Source organism: Amblyomma maculatum, chromosome 6 (assembly GCF_055883805.1).
Source record: "Amblyomma maculatum isolate TAMU_Amacu chromosome 6, ASM5588380v1, whole genome shotgun sequence".
In the NCBI taxonomy this organism is placed as follows: domain Eukaryota; kingdom Metazoa; phylum Arthropoda; class Arachnida; order Ixodida; family Ixodidae; genus Amblyomma; species Amblyomma maculatum.
The window spans coordinates 141436612-141455541 of record NC_139349.1 but is presented as its reverse complement, the minus strand read 5'-3'; positions in this window follow the sequence as shown (position 1 = coordinate 141455541).

Below are 18930 nucleotides of genomic sequence, written 5' to 3'. Positions count from 1 at the left end.
CGCCGACTGTTAGCTTCTTTCCTTTAGGGACGAAAGGCTTTCACGGTTTTACGGCCAGAAAGGAATCCAACACCACTGCTGTGTGGCTCCCGACTTTGGCTGCTCTAGAACGTCTTTCAATGCTCCACACCAATATTGGGGGTATCCTACTTCAAGCGCTCGTGGTAGGCGTGTGCGGGACGCCTTCGCTGATGCGTTATTTACTCTTCTGAACAATACCGGCACAGCAACGCGGACTGTTTGCAACAGCAGCACTGCCACATATGCTCCTGATCTGACGTGGTGGTCTGGCCCTGGCACTCCCTCGTGGCGCATTGAACCTGACTGCTGGGGGAGTGACCATCACCTCATCATCATTGGTGTTCATCCATCGCGAGCCCGCCGGTTACGCCGTAAATGCACGGTGGTCAACCAGGATAGTTTCCGCACTATTCCGCAAGATCTGCCTGTGGAGTAACCACTGCTTGTTGACCGCTCAAACTGCACGTTAGACAAGGCTACTACTAGTACATGGACAGATGGCGATCGACCGGTTCCTGACATCGGTCTGCACAACTTGTAGGCTGCTCGCCGACAAGCCGAGCTGGCAGCTTCATGAGACCCTACATCAGATCAGACACGTACAAGGGTGAACCATATCACAGCTAAGGCTCGCAAGTAGGAACGGGATCTAGCACGATGGCAGTGGTATACTTGGTGTGAGCAGTTTAATACCAATTCATCGAATGCATCTCTCCGGCGAACTTTCCGGGCAATGGAACAACGTCGCCGTCGTCCCGACGCAGCGACTACCACATGCTTCGTAGCTAACTTGTCTACAGACAGTTTTGCCAGAGAAGCGGCACGGAAGGTTTTTCTAAAATATGATGTGTTGCCTCTCTCAACTACCATTTCTAATGTTGTAGGGATTTCAGCGCACACAGGCAGACTGCCAACAGCAGACGACACCGATGGTACTGCCTGTCCTTTCTCCATGCCTGAGTTGCTGGCGGCAACAGATGAGGCCAAACGGAAGACATCACCCGGTGCGGATGTCATTCCATATGAAGTGTACAAGAACCTGAGTAACGCTCTACTACCTCTATTTCTGGACACCATTAACAAGGTATGGCTAGACGACTCTGTACCCGAGACCTGGAAATCAGCCATTGTGATCCCAATTCAAAACAAGGGAAGTCATCGACGGATCTCGGCAACATTCGGCCGATTTCTCTAATATCAACACTGTGCTAGCTGACAGGAAAAATGTTAGCCACACGACGGTCCTGGTGGCTGGAGCAGCACGGTTTCTACCACCCCGCACAAATTGGCTTCCGTCCATCCATAGGCACTGAAGATGGGCTGGCTGTTTTGGCCTCGCAAGTTGTGTCGTCAACCCGCAGCCACAATGTGCGCACCATTCTCGCGATGGATGTCGAAAAGGCGTATGACAATATTAGCCACGACGCCATTTTGAATTGTATCGACACGCTGGACTTCCCTCTTAGGGTAAGCAGTTTCGTAAAATCCTTCCTTGAAAACAGAAGATTTGCAATACCGCTTAATGGCGATACCATCGGATCATTTCTCCCTGTTCGCGGTGCACCCCAGGGCTCGGTACTGTCACGCATGCTGTTTAATATTGCTTTTATTCTCCTTGCTTGGCTCTTACGTAATGCCCCTGAGGTCAACGTTTTGATCTATGCTGATGATATTACGGTGTGGTGTACACACCATGACAAGTTTACTCAAGCGGCAGCCTTGCAGTCAGCCTTGGATATTGCTGCCAACTATGTTAAATCTATCGGCCTAGAGCTTTCCATGAGCAAAACTATGTTCACGTCGGTCGCCAACCGCTGGGGTCGCCGTAAACTCTCGGCGACGCCGATCCGTCTCCAACTATCTGGAATCCCCCTTCACGAAAGTGAAACATTAAAAAGTTTGGGATTATCGATTCATCAGTCGGGAAAGGGAACCACCTGGCTTTCTCAGGCTAAAAAGCAGGTGATGTAGACCTTGAGCCTAGTAAGACGTATTGCTCCTAAATCCGGTGGCGCTCGCTCCCACGTCGCACGGCATTCGGTGACAGCGGCTCTGCAGCCACGCCTCATTTATCGAACACAGTTTCAGCACTTGACGATAGCTCAATGTGATCGTCTAGAAGCAGTAAATAGAGAGGCTATGAGAACCATTACTTGTCTTCCTCGCATCACACTGGTCGTGGCACTACAAGAGAACGCTCAGCTCAACAAATTCGATGAACTAGCACAGCTACGCCGTGATGCTCGTAGCCTTAAGGCGAACCTTTTACTCACCGCGAGCACTCCGGGCCTATGATACATCCCACACCATATTGCCGCCGACATCGCCAGTTCTTCCCCGCTGGAATTTTGTTCAGCTGAACGAAAACAAACATACTGACCTTCATAGACCAACGACATCTTATGCGGCATCATCCCTTCTTGAAAGGATCGCAGAGCAAGACACCAAGCTGTCCCAAGGCTCAATAGTTGCATATGTAGATGCCAGCACTGGCGGATGTGAAACGAGAACTGCAATTCGTTGTCCTTGTGGGCCGGCACTTATTAGCACATCCAGATATGAATTTGCAGAACCTCCTCCTTCTTTCTGTGCTGAGCTGGTTGCTGTCCAAGAGGCTCTTCGCTCTCTCTCCGTCACGACCGTACATACCTACAACCAAAATTGTAATCCGCACCGACCCCCTACCAGCAATACGTCTGCTCCGAAGCGTCAGTCGCAGCCCATAAATCTGCCAGAATATACATCGTCTGGCGGCGCGCATCTCTCAAACCATTCGGATTGAGTGGGTGCCACGTGACCTACTCAGTTCGCAAGTCTCTGCAGATTCTGCAACCCGCCAGGAGAATCACGCTTAATCAATGACACGCTTCCTCACTATGGATGATGCCACTCTGCTTCTCACGAAAAAGGAGCACCTCCGGCGCCGCACACGTGCTCTTGTCCCACCGTGTACGGTAACCCTCGCCAGCGGTCTTAACCGCGCTGAGAAGGTTGCGCTACGGAGGATCTGGGTCGGGGTTACCCTCACACCCGTGGTGACACGAACACGGCAGCAATAACGATATTTATATCAGTGTCCAGGATGTACTGTCTGCAAGTCACCAGATCATGAGGCAGATATTCACCGCTTGTTGTGGGTTTGCCCGGCACTGAAGCCGATGAGAATTGGGCACCTGAAGGAAGTGGACCTTTCGCCGAACAACTCAAATTCATACATTGAATGGACTCAAGGGCCTTATCGTCGTTCTCTTTTGAACTTTATTAGAACAGCTAACCTTTTTTCTTTCATTTATTACCCCCTTTAATTTTTGCATATTCCATTATGCTCGGAGGCAATAAACAACGTTATTAAAAAAAAAAAGTCGCACTGTTCAGGTCAAATATCTCGTTTCAATTGGTTGTCACTGCCACTACCTCTGAGCTTATATTTCTGGACAGCATTATGCTCGCAGCAACCGACGTTTCGCGATGACCGATTTGCAACCGGACACATTCATTAACGCACTACAATCCGAGCTTGTACAGCCGTTCGCTCAAGACAGTGAAGCTGGCGGAGTTGATTTCTGATAATTCGAAGACCATGCAATTCACCACCTCAGAGGTTCATTATATTAAATCGCGCTTCAATGCTATCCAAACTCACATCTGAATTCCTTTTAGATGCCATCCGCCCTGGACTTAAGCATATTTTAGATTTTACTTTATGCCTTGGCAACAGCCAGTAATAAACGCAACTACCCACAGTTTGTGCCATGTGTGAACTCGAACCTTCTTTCTGATCGATTCACAGCTTTGGAGGCATCGGTTCGTTGTTATCATCTATAGCCACAAAATAAGAGTTACCGAGTTTGCGATAGTCGCCGTCAAAAACAGATCTAGAGCGTGAGAACCGCACTCTGTTAATTAACGAAGAGCCTGTACAACACAAAAACAGAAGTGGGGCACATAGGCATAAAGTACGAAAGAACCGCCGTTCGGCTAGCTGGCAGGGAACGCTTGCCGCAAAAGGCTGTGCAAGATGCTTTGTTTCTTTTTTAACGAAGATTTCTTCTGATGCATTTCTAAACAGAATAAGTAAACTAGTTGAGACCATTTTACAAATCGGGACAGTTCACGGATAAAAAAAAAACATCGGCATAGAAGTCCGTTGCGGGGCCTCCTACCACGCGACTTAATATGCAGCGCAGTACAACCAGTATAACCGCAGTACAACCAGTACAACAACCAGAGCAACCAGTGCAACCGCGCAGTACAACCAGTACAACGAACCCTCCTGAGCAAGTGGCGAATCCCTGTCGCATGCAGTGCAGGTGAGATCCACAGCAGCCGTATTTTGCTAGTAGGTTTTATTATCTTCGATATTTTATTACCTAGTGCCAATACACTCTCCCGCATTTGTGTCTTGCAAACGGCAATGGGACGCTTCGAACGAAGCAGTACTACATGGCGTACTGATAGAAATGGTCGTGACGGTTTGGCGGAAGTACGGGCTAGCGTAAATATAGCTTCAGCGCTGGTTTTAATGAATCAGCGGTGCACAATTTAAACCTCAAGTATTGTTGTACAGTCTGCACTTCAAGCTTCGCGAATCACGGGGAAATCATCTGTATGGAATTCCATGCCATGCAGTTGGAGTTTCCTCTAGACAACAGCAGCTCGATTGAGAAACGTTATTCTTATGTTCGCCAGAACAGAAAAGAGTAAAAGTTTCCCCATTATTGATGGTATTCGCTTCATCAAAAAGCTGACCGAGCAGCGCATTTCGTAAGTTATAGAAATTTGATATGCTTATCTAACCTGACTTCCTACACTACGTATATATAGATACTCAGTATAGAATGTTGAGAGCTAACTGGGACCAGTTAGCTGCATTTCACCACCAACTGGGACCAACAGACTCCAAGCTGGAGGTCAACTGGAACCAGCTAATGTCAGTTGCTTATCAGCTGGGACGATTTGAACCAGCTGAAACCAACTAAAACCAACTGAATATTTTCCATGTGAGTATATATGATAGGTGCACCACAGGGCGCCGAACCGGAACCGCAAACTTATCCAAAATCAGGCCTTGTTCAAGAATCAAAATTCTCCTAAACCAGCTCCAACGCGATGACGTTAGAGATCCAGTTCCAGATGTAATCCAGTGTCGGCATCGGCTTTGTCGGCGTGGGCGATGTGAGCTAAAACAACAACAACAATAAAGAGCATGGCGCTGGGAGGTGGTAGCTGGCAGCTGACACTGCTCAGTATTGATTCTCCGATGGCTTATGCAGCCTAACGAGCACAGCATAACGGTGAGAGGAGCTGCCAACATCGGTTACTAATTTTTTTATTTTCTTATTTTGAAGCTTGACCCAAACTAGAATGATCCAAAGGAACAGCTTCGTAGTGGTTCGGGACGTGGTTGAGGCCCACATAGAGCACTGTTCTATCTTAATACACCAGTTCCACACCGACAGGTAAACAATGATCAATAAGGGCGATCAGAAAGCACTCTTAAAAACGCTATTGCTTCTGAAATGTTTTCGTAAATTTTATCAGGTTCGAACAAAATTAAATATCTCTCCTGAGCTAAACGCGGAATCTAGCTCAAAATGCATTATATCGAACCCTAAAGGAACAGAAAAAAAATCCGGTTCCTCATCCTGGTACATGAAAACCTTCATACAGTGGAGGCATTGTGTAAGGTGGAACTCTTTGATATCAAGACGGCCTTGCCTACTTTGCAGGCATATATAATAAGGAGACATTCTGTTTCGTCACTATATAATGAAAGCGTCCTCTCTGCTTATATCGTAGCCCTGGCACTGCAAGCGCAGCGGATCAGCCGCGTCGCACCGGCAGCCCACAGCATGCCTCGGATTGGCACGGCCTCTTCGCTTCCTTACGGGACCGCCCGAAAAGAAGGCAATTGTGATACAACTTGGAAAATATTTTTTTATTCAATGACATTTTCTACTAGCTTGTTGTAACATATATTGTTATGCAGCTAAATGAACGCACTTTCACGAGAAAAAAATTGAGATGCCTTAAAAATATACATGACATCACAAAAAAATCTCAAAATATACCTTTTCTTCTTAAAAAAACATAAAAAAGAAGGAAATTCTTGAATACGGAAATAAAAAAGAGTAATAAAAATATTTCAGAATATACAAAATGTGATACAATGCCTCTTTTCTAACTTCAAGACAAAAAAAGTGGGAGGCTTATGTACAACATTTTTTTTGTGTGTGCTTTCTTGCGGCCTGACGCGAGGTTGACGCCATGGTTCTCAATCTGCGCCGCCGCCGCGCCAAAGATTAAAATCTCTCCCGCGTCGCCGCCTGCCGTGAAAAAGGCAAACTACACCAAAACCGAAAGTTTAGATACTAGACTACTCCCTAGATGACGAAACGTGTTCCAATGAGCGGATATTTGAGCTTGAGAGCGCGCGCGATTTGATCGTGCATTTTTACACGATGGCCTATGGCGCGGTCCCGGCGCACCCCAGTGTTCGAGTTCGTGCGTGGGCGCTGCGGTGGGCGCATTCCGTCTTCAGGCGGCGGTCCCAGAGTGCCGGTTGTGTTGTGGTACACTGAAAAAGCAATCGGCATTTCGTCGTCCCTCAACACCAGACGTCGCTGCTGTGAAGTGACGTCGCCGGCGACATGCCAAGTGAGCGACGGATATCATGCTTCCGCCAACTGCTTCTTTCGATCCGTTTCTTTCTCCAGAGAGTGCCAGTAGTATAGCGTTAATTAAGTACCTTGGTGGTTTCCTGAGAGCACCAAAATGTTTGGTTTAAAACCACCGTCAGGATAGAAGAATGGTTTCAGCCGGTATCCCTCGTAATCTGAGGCGAGCGCCAGATGGGGGCTACCATAAAAACCCAGTTTCTTCATGCAACATTTTTGGTTCGCAATGGTTGGCGCAGACATACGGCCAAGTAGGGTTCCCTTGGGGTGCCAGAATTACGTGCATGACGCCAAAGTGGGCTGACATCAATTCTAACGAATCCATGTGCGCTTTTGATTGATGCTAGAGACAAATTGGGAATATTGTATACCGAAGTTGCAGAAATTTTTAAGATCAATGTGAAGGTTTCATACAGCTAGATGAGATGGTAGAATTCTAATTAGGGTAATTGTTAAGGCCCAGGTTTGGTGACGAATTCGCTACTCTTTCTGGCCTAATTACAAAGTCTGCCTATCTGTGCCCTCCCATTCTCAAGTTACAGATTGTATATGCATATGCGGTCGGCGTGGAAGCAAGAACGGCGTACTGCGATGGATGGAAGGTGCTCTCACATTTTTGGCACTGGCCACGTTCTGCGAGGGACAGTGAGTGTTTCACTATACTCAACACTCGTTTAAAACGACATCCACCCTAATAAAGCTGTACTTATCGGGCAGTTGTACTGAATAAGTAATGCTTTTGAACCTTATGTAATTGTTCACAATTGCTGCTAGTACCAAGATAAATAAAATTGACTACACATTTTTCAATCTGGTTTCGGAAATACAATGCTCGTTTACGCACTCTGTCCGTTTAAAGCTATTATTTTCGCAGTAGCTTCAAGCAGTAAGACGTTAATATTTTCCTCTCTGATTTTGCACCGCCAGTGCCGAATAGTGTGGTTTCGTGCGCAATTAAACTACCTTTTAGGGTAATACCAGTCTAGAGCAATCTAATTGTTGGGACTTGTGCAATCAACAACGATCCTATCAGTTCAGTCGTTCAGTCGTGTCCGACTTTTCGTTACCCTGTGGACCATGTCACGCCATGCTTTCCGGTCTCTCACTATCTTCCTATATGCAACAATAAAAAGTTATCTTATTTTTGCAAAAAAAAAAAAAATCCCAATTCAAGACACATTTTCTTCATACCATGGAGGCCATTGATTGCCCTAGGTGATATGTAGTTCAATGGCGCTTGCACTTCATACAGAACAAATGTATTCTGTTGTGCAGGAATTTGCCAAGTGGTCTTTCATTGTATGTTTAGGTTTTCTTTCCCTCACTGTATCGTGTGTTTATATCATAGATATTCTGTAAGATAATAAAGCCACCTTTAACTAGGAGGTTATGGGGATGGTGAAAATGATTTTAAAAACAACCCCATGTGCTCCTATTTGTTCTGAATGCATTTCTTAATAAAATGAAATAAGAAGCTTGCCAATTACTAGCGTTACCTCGTACTTTGTTCAAAATTTATAGAACTAAGTGTAGTTTCTCCTGACTATGACTATTGTATTTGCTCTAACATTGGCTGCTCTTTGCTCTAGATGCAGCTAAGCCGAGAAAACGCGTTTATACTAAACCGGGCTGCATATCCATGTGCTATGATGCAGCTGATAACCAATGTAAAAACGCTGTTTTGCAAACTTTTATGAATCAAGGTAATTAAACCATCTCATTTTCACTATTGTTCGTAAAAAAAATAACATGTTCGTAAGGTGAATGCTGCTAATAGTTACTTATCTATCGAGGAATAAAGCAACGACAATCCGAACGCGGTTTCCGAGAGAAGACATCATGGGGATCACCGCGGGTCATCGTACAAGTGCTGGCCAACAAAGCAGTTGCGATTGTCAACCCCAGCTTCGGAACGCAATGCTGCGGTGTAGGAACGCATTGCTGTCTATATCAACTGCATAAGAGCTACATAGCGAAGTCTTGCCGAGGCAAAGGCTAATCCCGCAGCATGGATCTTCAGTCGCGCAGCCAATCTACATAAAAACGCATTTCATTGCTGAAAATTATGCCTCATTCCAGCTTTATGACACAAGCGTAAAACCTGCGAGGCATCGCTTTGAAATGATACTAAAAAGGTAGTCAAACTTTTCTGCATATTTTTTTTTCTCTTAATAACTACTACGTCTACATATCTTGAAAAGAATCACCGCATTTCGTCAATCACTCATTGGAGATGCCTAAATAATTTGTAAAAGCTGCGGTGAAAACGGTATCCTTGATAACCAATAACTGCGTCATTGTGACTTTATTAAGTCGGCCGTCAGTGTTTTGTACAGTGTGCCGCGTGCGCGAGTCGCAAACAGTGACATGGACACAGATCTATTGCAGAGGCCCGCCCGATGGGCCGAGTGATCAGTGACGAGATATTTGCGGGTGGGCCTCAAACAACCTACTGTATATTGCGCCATAGTGTATATATTTCTTTTTATTTTTGCCTACCCTCCTTTCTTCCTATTGCTCACATCTCTGACTTCGTCTACCCTTTCCTCGCTATCCCTTTAATTCCGCCGTCCCAGTTCAGGAGCTTGCGATATCAGGTAGCAGATGCCGGGGTTGGCAAAGATATTTTCCCCCCTTTTGTATATATAATAAAACAACCAGTATTACTTAATTGCCTGCTTGAGGAACTGGTACTGAGCCTTGCCGAGAAGCAATGTTTACCAAGAAAGACCTTCGGCCGCAAAAAATGCCCACTTCATTTTCTTTCATTTGCTAATAGTCCCTGGAAAAAGTTTGCATATTTTTCATTTTCTTTTCGCGCCCAATTTAGGATTGAAAATTTCCGCACATGATCACAGTTCTCCAAACAAGGATTACTCGAAACTACGAGAATGTGAGAAACTAAGTTGGCTGAATGCCACGATTAGAAGAATTCTAAGACCCATAACGACGCTTCCTATTGTAAATATGTAGCGCAGATCTTTAAGCGCTTTTGCGATTTATTGAGACAAACAATTCGAGAGACGCTTGCATGTATATGTATGGGCAGTTTGAAAGAGCTATATTTCTCTATAAGAGAAAGAGATTTCTCAGAAGAACAGAAACAAATGCCGTCAGCGAGCGGCGCAGAGCTTGTGACTCTTCTTTCTCTCCTTCTGATAAATTCTCTTTTGACTGGTGGCTCACGACTCTATTTCGCTCGGTGACATCAACAACGAAGAAGCGGCAAAGAGAAAAAAAAGGACAACAAGCGAACTGGCAAGATTTAAATTTCAGTAAAATTCTAGTGCACTCTAGCAGAGCTCATGACTTTTGTTGAACCCTATTTCGATCCGTTATAACGGCACCAGAGTCTCGACTGTCGAACGGGCACACAAGTGACGCGCTCTAAAGAAATGTCTCGAAAAAATTGCATCCCTATCACCGTGCATCCCAGCTCAAACATTATTTGGGCGCGAACGGTTTCCAAGTGTCTCAAACTGCTTTCCACCTTGGTGTATATAACCGATGAAATATAGCAATAAATTTATGGAGGTTTTCCTCTTTCAACAGGCGCTTCGCAAAGCCACGGCTTTGAGCTAGTTTGTGAAGATCTCGCAGGTTGTTTGGCTCGTGGTTTTCCGTGATTTCAATACTTGATCACCAACATTTGGCTTACAAGCATAACTCCTCTTAATCCGTGATTAGTGCATGACCCCGGCTATTATGTGAAACCGGTCTCCTGCAGTCACAACGCAGTTTCTTGCATCGGAAAGCGATACCTTTTACTTCCGACATCTTTTTATAGATGCAAATGACACCCTGGAGCTAGAGAGGAAAACTAAAACTGAATGGGAGCGTTATCTGAAATGAACTAGCTAAATGTTCAATGCTTCCATTACAGGTTCTTCTTTATCAAAGACGAGGAACCTACTCATTACAAATTTTTCCACCTGTAAACGATGAAGTTCACATGACAATGTTTTTTTTTTTTTATGTTTTCTAACAGAAGTTGGACCTGTACGCTTAGTGGCATATTCGGATTGCCGATCCGCAGTAATACTTCTCTTCCTATAAATCAGCAGAGCATGTTTCAATGGAGGATTTGGATTCTGACGCTGACCGTTTAATGAATGATGATTAATATTTTATTAAGTGGTACATTAGAATAACGTACTGCTCTGAGTCACTGACCGGAGTACGCCATAAAAAACGCTGCTGTTTGCTGCAAGAACATTGGCACTGCCAACGCAGGTACAAGGTTAACGAGCGGAACGTGAAGACTATTTACGACATTCTTGGTGACCGCGCACGGTACCAGCGTTTCCTGCATCCTACGGGTCATCTCAACGCCTCGACATCAGGTGAACAAACACCTTTACAACGAAGTGACATTTCCAGCGGTGCGACGTCGATGGCGTTCGGGAGAAAAAAATAAATAAATAATCGTGCCTGGACGAAATGAAGCGCATTAGTAAAAAGTAAAGCTGAGCCTTTAAATATAGAAAAAAGAAGATATTGCGCCGGTAAAGTAACGTGCTAATAATAATAATGCATTTAGAGGAAAAAAATTTCCGACGTTTTGCGTTGACATTTTTTCTACACTATAAGTATACAAACGGCTGATTTCCATCGTAATCAATTTTTTAAGATCATATTTATGATGTACATAGCCACTGACACTCGCTAGCTAGACAGTGCTGAGTTCAATTCTATGGTGGTAGAGACTTATATATCAGCTGATAGGTCTCTGAAAAAGCTGTCACCGAGGAATAGGATACATAATTATATATATTTGCCACAATGCATACATTCGGCATTTTTCGGGACTGAAAGGATGCATCCGCGTTTGTAAGTGTATTTCGCATGCGGTGGACAATACAACAAATTGAACTGGAAATGTACATCCAATAAATCCCCTGCGCGAAATCACTTTCCCTCATTTGGGCACAAATCAGGTTTTCGGAAACTTTCAGGATGCCTTTCGGAACTGCCTTAGCGTCTGGTGAGAGAGCACTACAAGTCTTGTTCACGTTTTCCAAATGCGTTTTTATTCTTTCTGCAGGTCCTCTCAAGTGAGCGTCGACGTCTACTTGAGACTCATAACGGCTTTGTCAGACGACACCATGGTAAGATGGCTGCTAGTCTTTGGTCATTTTGGCGAAGACTAACGATGAGTGCACGGTAGGTGCTTGCTCGAGAGGCTACGTGCTCAGGTGCAGAGAGCCTTAATCCCATCGCCGAGTTTTCCATCACGGCCTGCACTCTCCGCCCACGACTGAGTTCTCAATTAGGTCACAATCTGCCGCTATATATTACCCTGTTAGTACTAGCTGGAGCAATAAAGCGAAAAATGAGGCGTGGGTGCTTTCCTTATTCCCAAAGGACAAATTTTGCGTGAAATATGTTGTTTATATGAATTAATATTATAATAAAATTTCCAGCCGAATGGGGCATCCGAATATTTCTTTCTGCTGAACGCCGCTTGTAGGGCAGCTTTCCTATGAAGCTAACTACTCTGCGTTTTATATCATGCTTGGACCACCGCGTAGTAGGATATGGTTTCAAAAACCCTTTTAGGCTTTCTCCGTTCCTTTGCCGTTTATAAGAGAAGATGTTGACACCCAGAATGAATCGTTTCGCAAATAAAACCCCTGATGTTCTTGTTGCCATCAGCCTGAAAACAAAGTATGGCATTGCGCATCAGTTGTCTCGATTAGTTTTTCACATTGCGTTATTGCCTTAATGCGCTGCTCCCTCACGACGCTCAGCTCAACACAAAGAGCGTTCTTTTGTAAATAAAGCTCTTATATTCGCGCTAGAGAAAATAAGCATAAAGAAAGAAAAATGGCTACAGTGTTGTATAGAACTGCGGACTCTTTAGAGTACTCATTTTCTTTTTTTCGCTCTCTACTTGCGCTCTTGACGCAGCGCATGCTGTGTGAAAACAGCTACTTGGAGTGATTTGCGGTGTTTTGTAGAAATATATTGAGGTCTTCATCAAGTGAAAAGCGGTAAAGCCTTTCCTAACCTAAGGCCTTTTGGAGAAAAAACACATCAACCTTCGCAAAGCCTATTCTAAAATAGGAAATCAATTTAATGCTCACATTTGATGGTAGATATGCGGCTCTAGGTGATTGTACGAAGGGAAATAAGTGTTGGAAGAGTGTTTGGGAGGGTACAGAAAACAAGGAATCAATTGGCTAACACTCGTTCGTTAATGAGAGGAAGAGCAGGAGGAAGGAACATTAAGGATTTCAAAAACTGGGTTGTCGCTATAAGTGCCCGAAAGTCCATGAGCATCGACGACCCGCATGGCCCAGCGCACAGTCAACACGGTTTCCTTAAAATAACAAGAGAAGCATAGCGTGGGAAGAAGGAAGAATGGCGACGAGAAGGAACAAGCGTTAACTTTCATGACAGCGTATTTACACTAGATAAAGATCATATGTGTGCATCTAATACTGCTGAGGAAGGAACGATGTAAAAAAAAATTATCAAAATTGCTACATGCCATCATGCGGTGAAATCTAGCTCTTTTCTTGAAAATGGCACAGACGGCCTGCGTACGCATTTATCTCCTGTCATCGCTATCTCACGCGCGTTCTTAATATCTCAAGTCAGGTCATTGCGGTGCCGATGGAAAGTGACAATCCTATCGAACATAGGATGACAAGGTGGCTTTTAGTCACATTTGTTTACTATGGGCTGCCATATGGCTGTCTGTGGCGATATTGCCCACTTTACTGTTATGCTCTTTGAGACACACATTCAAACGCCGGCCCGTTCGGGCCTATGTAGTATCATCTAGAGGGAAGTGGATTTTTCGAAATAACTCCATTTCTGCAAGAGCACTGAACAAAGGTAGATGCGAGCCTCAGTTCTCAAGCCGAGTCAACGTTTTGGCATTGTCTTCGACCAGAAGAAGACAAGTCCGCTCCCCAAAACGTTGGCTCGGCTTGCGAACTGAGGCTCCCCCTTTACTTTTTCAGTGCTCTTTCATGGTGCCTAGCCATCTTCTTTCCCTCGTTCTACCCTGCATCCATTCCTGCAAGGCTCGTAGGGACATCTGTGTTCAATTCCGCAGCGAGGTCTCCGCATTCGAGTAGGGTAGGTCTTTTTGGACAGACACAAAAAGCTTTCTGGTGCCGGGAATACCACCTTTGCGCTAGAACGTAGCCCTCCCTTCCTTAAATCGCAAGAGACCTCCTACAAATAGGGAATCATGTCTACCTTTTTTATTTTATTTTTTCCTTCAGTTCTCCGTTCGTCCTTCATGCGTGACGGAACTTTCCTTCACCGCTTAGGCCTTCAGACCGCGATAACGATATGTCTGGGATAGCCTGCCTTCAAACGATCTACCTGCTTTTGTACACTTTCCTCCACGGCAAGTTCGCAAGACTTCCAGAGAGCGCTCGACAAGAATCCAAAAAAATTTGAAATGTTCAGCGCAGCTGAACCGTACGTGGAGAGCGAAAGCTTTAGCTGCGGACCACCGAGCGTTGCTTCGAATACAGCCAGTGTTCCGTTGAACGCGTCGAAGTTCGCGTTAAACGTGCCCGTCTCGCGGCGCTATATTCACGGCGTTTAGCCAGTCGTTCGGCGCTCTGTTCTTCTGTTTCCTAGGCGATTCCTTTCCTCTTCAACTCCTTCCGATGCCGACTCCAGGGCTCGTATTCCGAGCTTGCGTCGTTATCGAACTGTCGCTATCTCACGTGATCTCAAGTCACCTGTTTAGTCGGAACGCCAGAACCGGGTGTTGCCCCTATGGAACAGAAAAAAGGTGGCACCATCATGTCCTAATGTTTTCTCCAATCAGATAACTCGAGCGATACTTCGATAACGACGCAAACTCAATAGGGGCCCAGGCCTCGTCCTGCTTAGCAGACTTGTCGCGTTGGCGGCGACGACGAGGCTCGCCAGCTGCGAGCTGTGACGTCACTCAGTCATCGAGCATGCGCAGTATGGTCACCCGAAAACCATGCGAAGCCTACGAGAGTGCGGATAGTGTACCTCACGCTACAATAAGAAATGAGCAGGTGTCTCTCCATTTACAGACAGACCATAATGGTATTGTCACATGGTGTGAGAAGCAAAAAATGCAACTAAATACAAAAATATTTTCCCCTCTGATATTTTCACGAAAAGTAAAAAAAAGTAAAAAAGTAGACACCCATTATTTTGACACTAATATTTTTATCCAGCAATTTAGGTACAAACATTTGGGTGTGGTAATTTCAAGATATTGTTCGTGGAATTCCCACGCCAGTAATGTTGCAAAAGCTGCCGGAGATTGGTTGGTTGGTTGGTTGGTTGGTTCACAGGAAGTAAATGTTCTAGCATCTGTACAGGAAGGAAAAGGCGCAGTATTTGTCACGCCGTAAGGAAAGGGAGGAAGGTGGGAGTGAAAGTGGAAAGAGAGAAAGGGGAGGCGTATTGCGAAATGTCGTTTAGAGCAATATGAAATCCCCCCCTCTTGCTCTACAAGCACTGCTTATGTGTTATTTGTTCGACCACTCCCGGAGCGTAATTGTGGTGGGTTGGACCCTCATCTTGATCGTCCTCATGGAAAGTGTACAAAATGTAGCCTCAAGACTTCTTCTAGGACAGGAATAGCGAGGGCAGAGCCGCACTAATAGGAAATGTGCGCCGAAACGGGAAGTGCTCACTTCACACCGAAGAAAGTTGTGCTTAAAATATTATTGCAGATGCATAAAAGCTATACTGGAATTAATGATGACCCTTAATTTTTATGACTACATTATATATCAGAAAGAATTGGTCATCACTTTAAAGCACATGAATATCGCCCTAGAACAAGCCATTATGGATTTTTTTTTCTGAGAATTGTAACAAAGCGTGATTGTTTATACTTTAACTAAGTGCGCCGCGATAACGAAAGCTTATTTTTCCAGTGTTGTAACTGATGTTACTTAAATGCCTTTGGGCAAAGATCTTTGGATAAAGAATAAAGTCTTCTGGCCTTGAACTGCACAGAGAAGCTTCCCATCGCTCCTGTCGCTCAGACCGGTCAAGAGTTAGAGAGGTCAAGGCTAGTTGGATAAATTGCAGTATATATGAATTATGTCTGCCTGAGGAAGCAAGCAGGGTCAACAGTTGGCTTAAGTGTCACATGGATGAATTAGTGAATTAAGATAATGAGACTGCACGGTACTCGTTCGTAGCTGGAGCCAAAAGAATTGTTTGGAAAGAATTGGAAAAAATGCAGATAATGTGCTTGTCGAAGATTGATATGCTAATTAAAAGCGTGATTTAAGGCCACATAATGAACATGATCGTGGCATACCTTAGAGAAGCGATATACATTTAGTAAATTACGATCTAGAGCCTAAACACAAAAAATGCGTGGAAAAGAGCATCATTCATCGAACTCCTAAATGAGCAGAAATACGCTAGTGCGGACTAGTGTAAACCATGTCCATACATCCCGTATCAAATGTAAAGTGTCCAGGAAGGCCTGCGCTTCATTGTGGCTGCTACTGTGACGGCCGCTAGCTCATCGTGTCCGCTAGTCTACTCAGCAGGCAGTCAAGTCTTGCCTTCTGGTGTCACCAAGTTACGGTTTGCATAGCGTTATGCTGAAAAAGTTCCAGCACCTCATGGACAGAATGGGCATCCTTGTTTCTCAAAACATCGCTACGGGTAACAAGCTGGCGGCCGCAACTAAGGGAATTGTAGCTGCAAAGAAGCAGATGAAAATGCCTCATATCAGTGTTTAGTTCATGTACTCTTACAATCCGCTTAGAGCAGACCGCCGCCTCAGCGCTGTCTGACTCTCCTGTGTACGACTCGAACCTAGGAGCATATAAACCGAGGCTCCATCATGCTCTGTCCCAATTTTGTCCCCAATGCGCAACATGTTCTCTTCATGTGTCCTGTTGCCAACGTTTCTGCACTGTTCTCCGAAAAGACTTTCCTAAACTTCAGCGTTTTACCTATAATAGTTTAGCTCAGATGGATAAGTAAGTTCCGCGGAACTACGAACCTACTCGGTCAGCACAGGAAAGGCGGGCTATATTAAAGTTGGACTGAAACATATCCCGAAAACTTTGTTGGGAAGAAGCGATGAGAATCCGCGATTTTAGGAAAAAGGTGCCACTGTCGCAGCAAAACAGTGCAACACCGCTTACCTGGTGCCTTAAAATGAACCCTCAAACCTTAAAAGAATCCTTAAAATGAAACCGGAAAGCAAATGAAACAAAGGAACTTGATAAAGCCAGTGAGCGCATTTGCGCATTTTATGTGGCTAAGGATCATAATATACCTCCTTTCGATGGACTGCAGCAGATTTGCGAAGCATGCGATGGTTAAGCTACCATGCTTCAGGTATCGCTGCCACGTTAAAGAGGCATCCATGATCTGCCACTGTTCGGCTCGTTCCGAAAGCACGAAACAAAGGACGCGTGGTTACACGCTCAGGAGCACTTTTACCGTACTTTTAAGCTGCGCGTCGCAGAGCCAACGTAAATTTCATCGCCGACGTATGCAGGGCAAATTGAAAGGGCAAAAGAAAGGGGTTGCTGTTAATGCACTGCTTTCACGAACATGAAACACTCAATAAATAAATAAATAATAATTAATCAGTGTTTATTTTCGCATACAATGTACAGCAAAAAAGGGTGACTGGATAAAGAGCTGCTTTGTTTCAGCTTGACTGAGCTCCAGTCACCCAACACCATTGGCGAATGATACCATATTTATGTTTATACACAGTTTGGCGCTTAGCAAAAGGAAAATTAACATGCGAAATACATAAATAAAAGGTATACACTTTCGGAAACTTCGATGACTGGGACACACATGGTATAATTATACATCAATACATTGCGTAAACGGCACTGTCTAAAAGTTTCAAAATACCTTTTGCGAAAGTAGTGTGATATCAATTTGTAGTGGTTGTTTGTGGTTTGTGTGGTTTAATGTCCCAAAGCGACTAAGGCTATGAGAGATGCCTTAGTGGAGTACTCCGGGGTTAAAGAACCACCTGGGGTTCTTTAACGTGCATTGACAGTCGTGATTAAGTATGTTGGTAACATATGTTGAGTGGCCATTTTATCACAATTAGTTCGTAATGATGAACCAGCCAAAGTGATTGATTACGAAAATAATAGTTAATGAGTTTTATTTTAGTTGGGCTAAATCTAAAGATAAGTCTAAGGTAGCTTTATTAGCCCGTTTTTAGGGCCAAAGTAATTTATGCGTAAATATGTCGTCATCATCATAATCAGGCTGGCTATACTCACTGCAAGGCGAAAACCTCTCCTATATTTCTCCAATACACACGGTTCTGTGCTAGCTGCATCCACTTGACCCCTGCGAACTTCTTAACCTCATCCGCCCACCTAACTTTCTGCCGTCCCCTGCTACGCTTTCCTCCTGCCTCGTGCTTATTATATATCTCGTGCCTTAACGATTTTGTGTGTATGAAAACGATCTGCTGTGTGTTCCAAGGATGACACATTTTCAACTGCATCGAGAGCTTGTTTCTCTAGGACAGAAATTTTATGTATATTTGTTGCAGTGGGTTTGCCAGATACTAAATTATAATAAAAGACAATAACGCAGATAGGAAGGGAAAAGATCGTACGTTTTACTGCAGTTGGAAACAAATGACGACATCAGTTTATTATTCCCGCTGCCGGGCTTAATTTTGATGACAGGTAATTTTACCCGATCATTGTACGACATGTGTTCCTGAAAGGTTACTCCAAGTGAGTTGACACTTTTTTTTAACTGCATACGTTCTTAAAAACTGATTCACGCACTACGAATTTTTTGTTTATCTGATTTACAATAAAGCCCACTCCTGGAAAACCAATGACGCACCTCACTGTTCGTTGAATCTCCTCGGCCGTATATTCGCTGAACTATAACCCGCACAGATAATTTTCCTTTTGATGAGCTCTCCTCCAAACACAGGAGACTCTTTTCTATTAATCTAATGCTGATCTTAACATTTAATTGTGTTGTTCCTCTTCATTAAGAATCGTACAACACATTTCCCGTAAATGGTGCATCACTGTTCTGCAGTAATGGGTGTTTGGCGCAGGATTATGACGTGCAGTTAACGTTGCGGCACCAGTGGCGCGATGAGCGGCTCGCCTTCGACGACTCCCAAGGGGTCAGCCGCTTCGTCAACCTTTCCGACGATTCGTCCATGTGGAAGCCGGACACGTTCTTCTCCAACGAGATGACCGCACGAATCCACGACACCGTGCAACGGAACGTCATG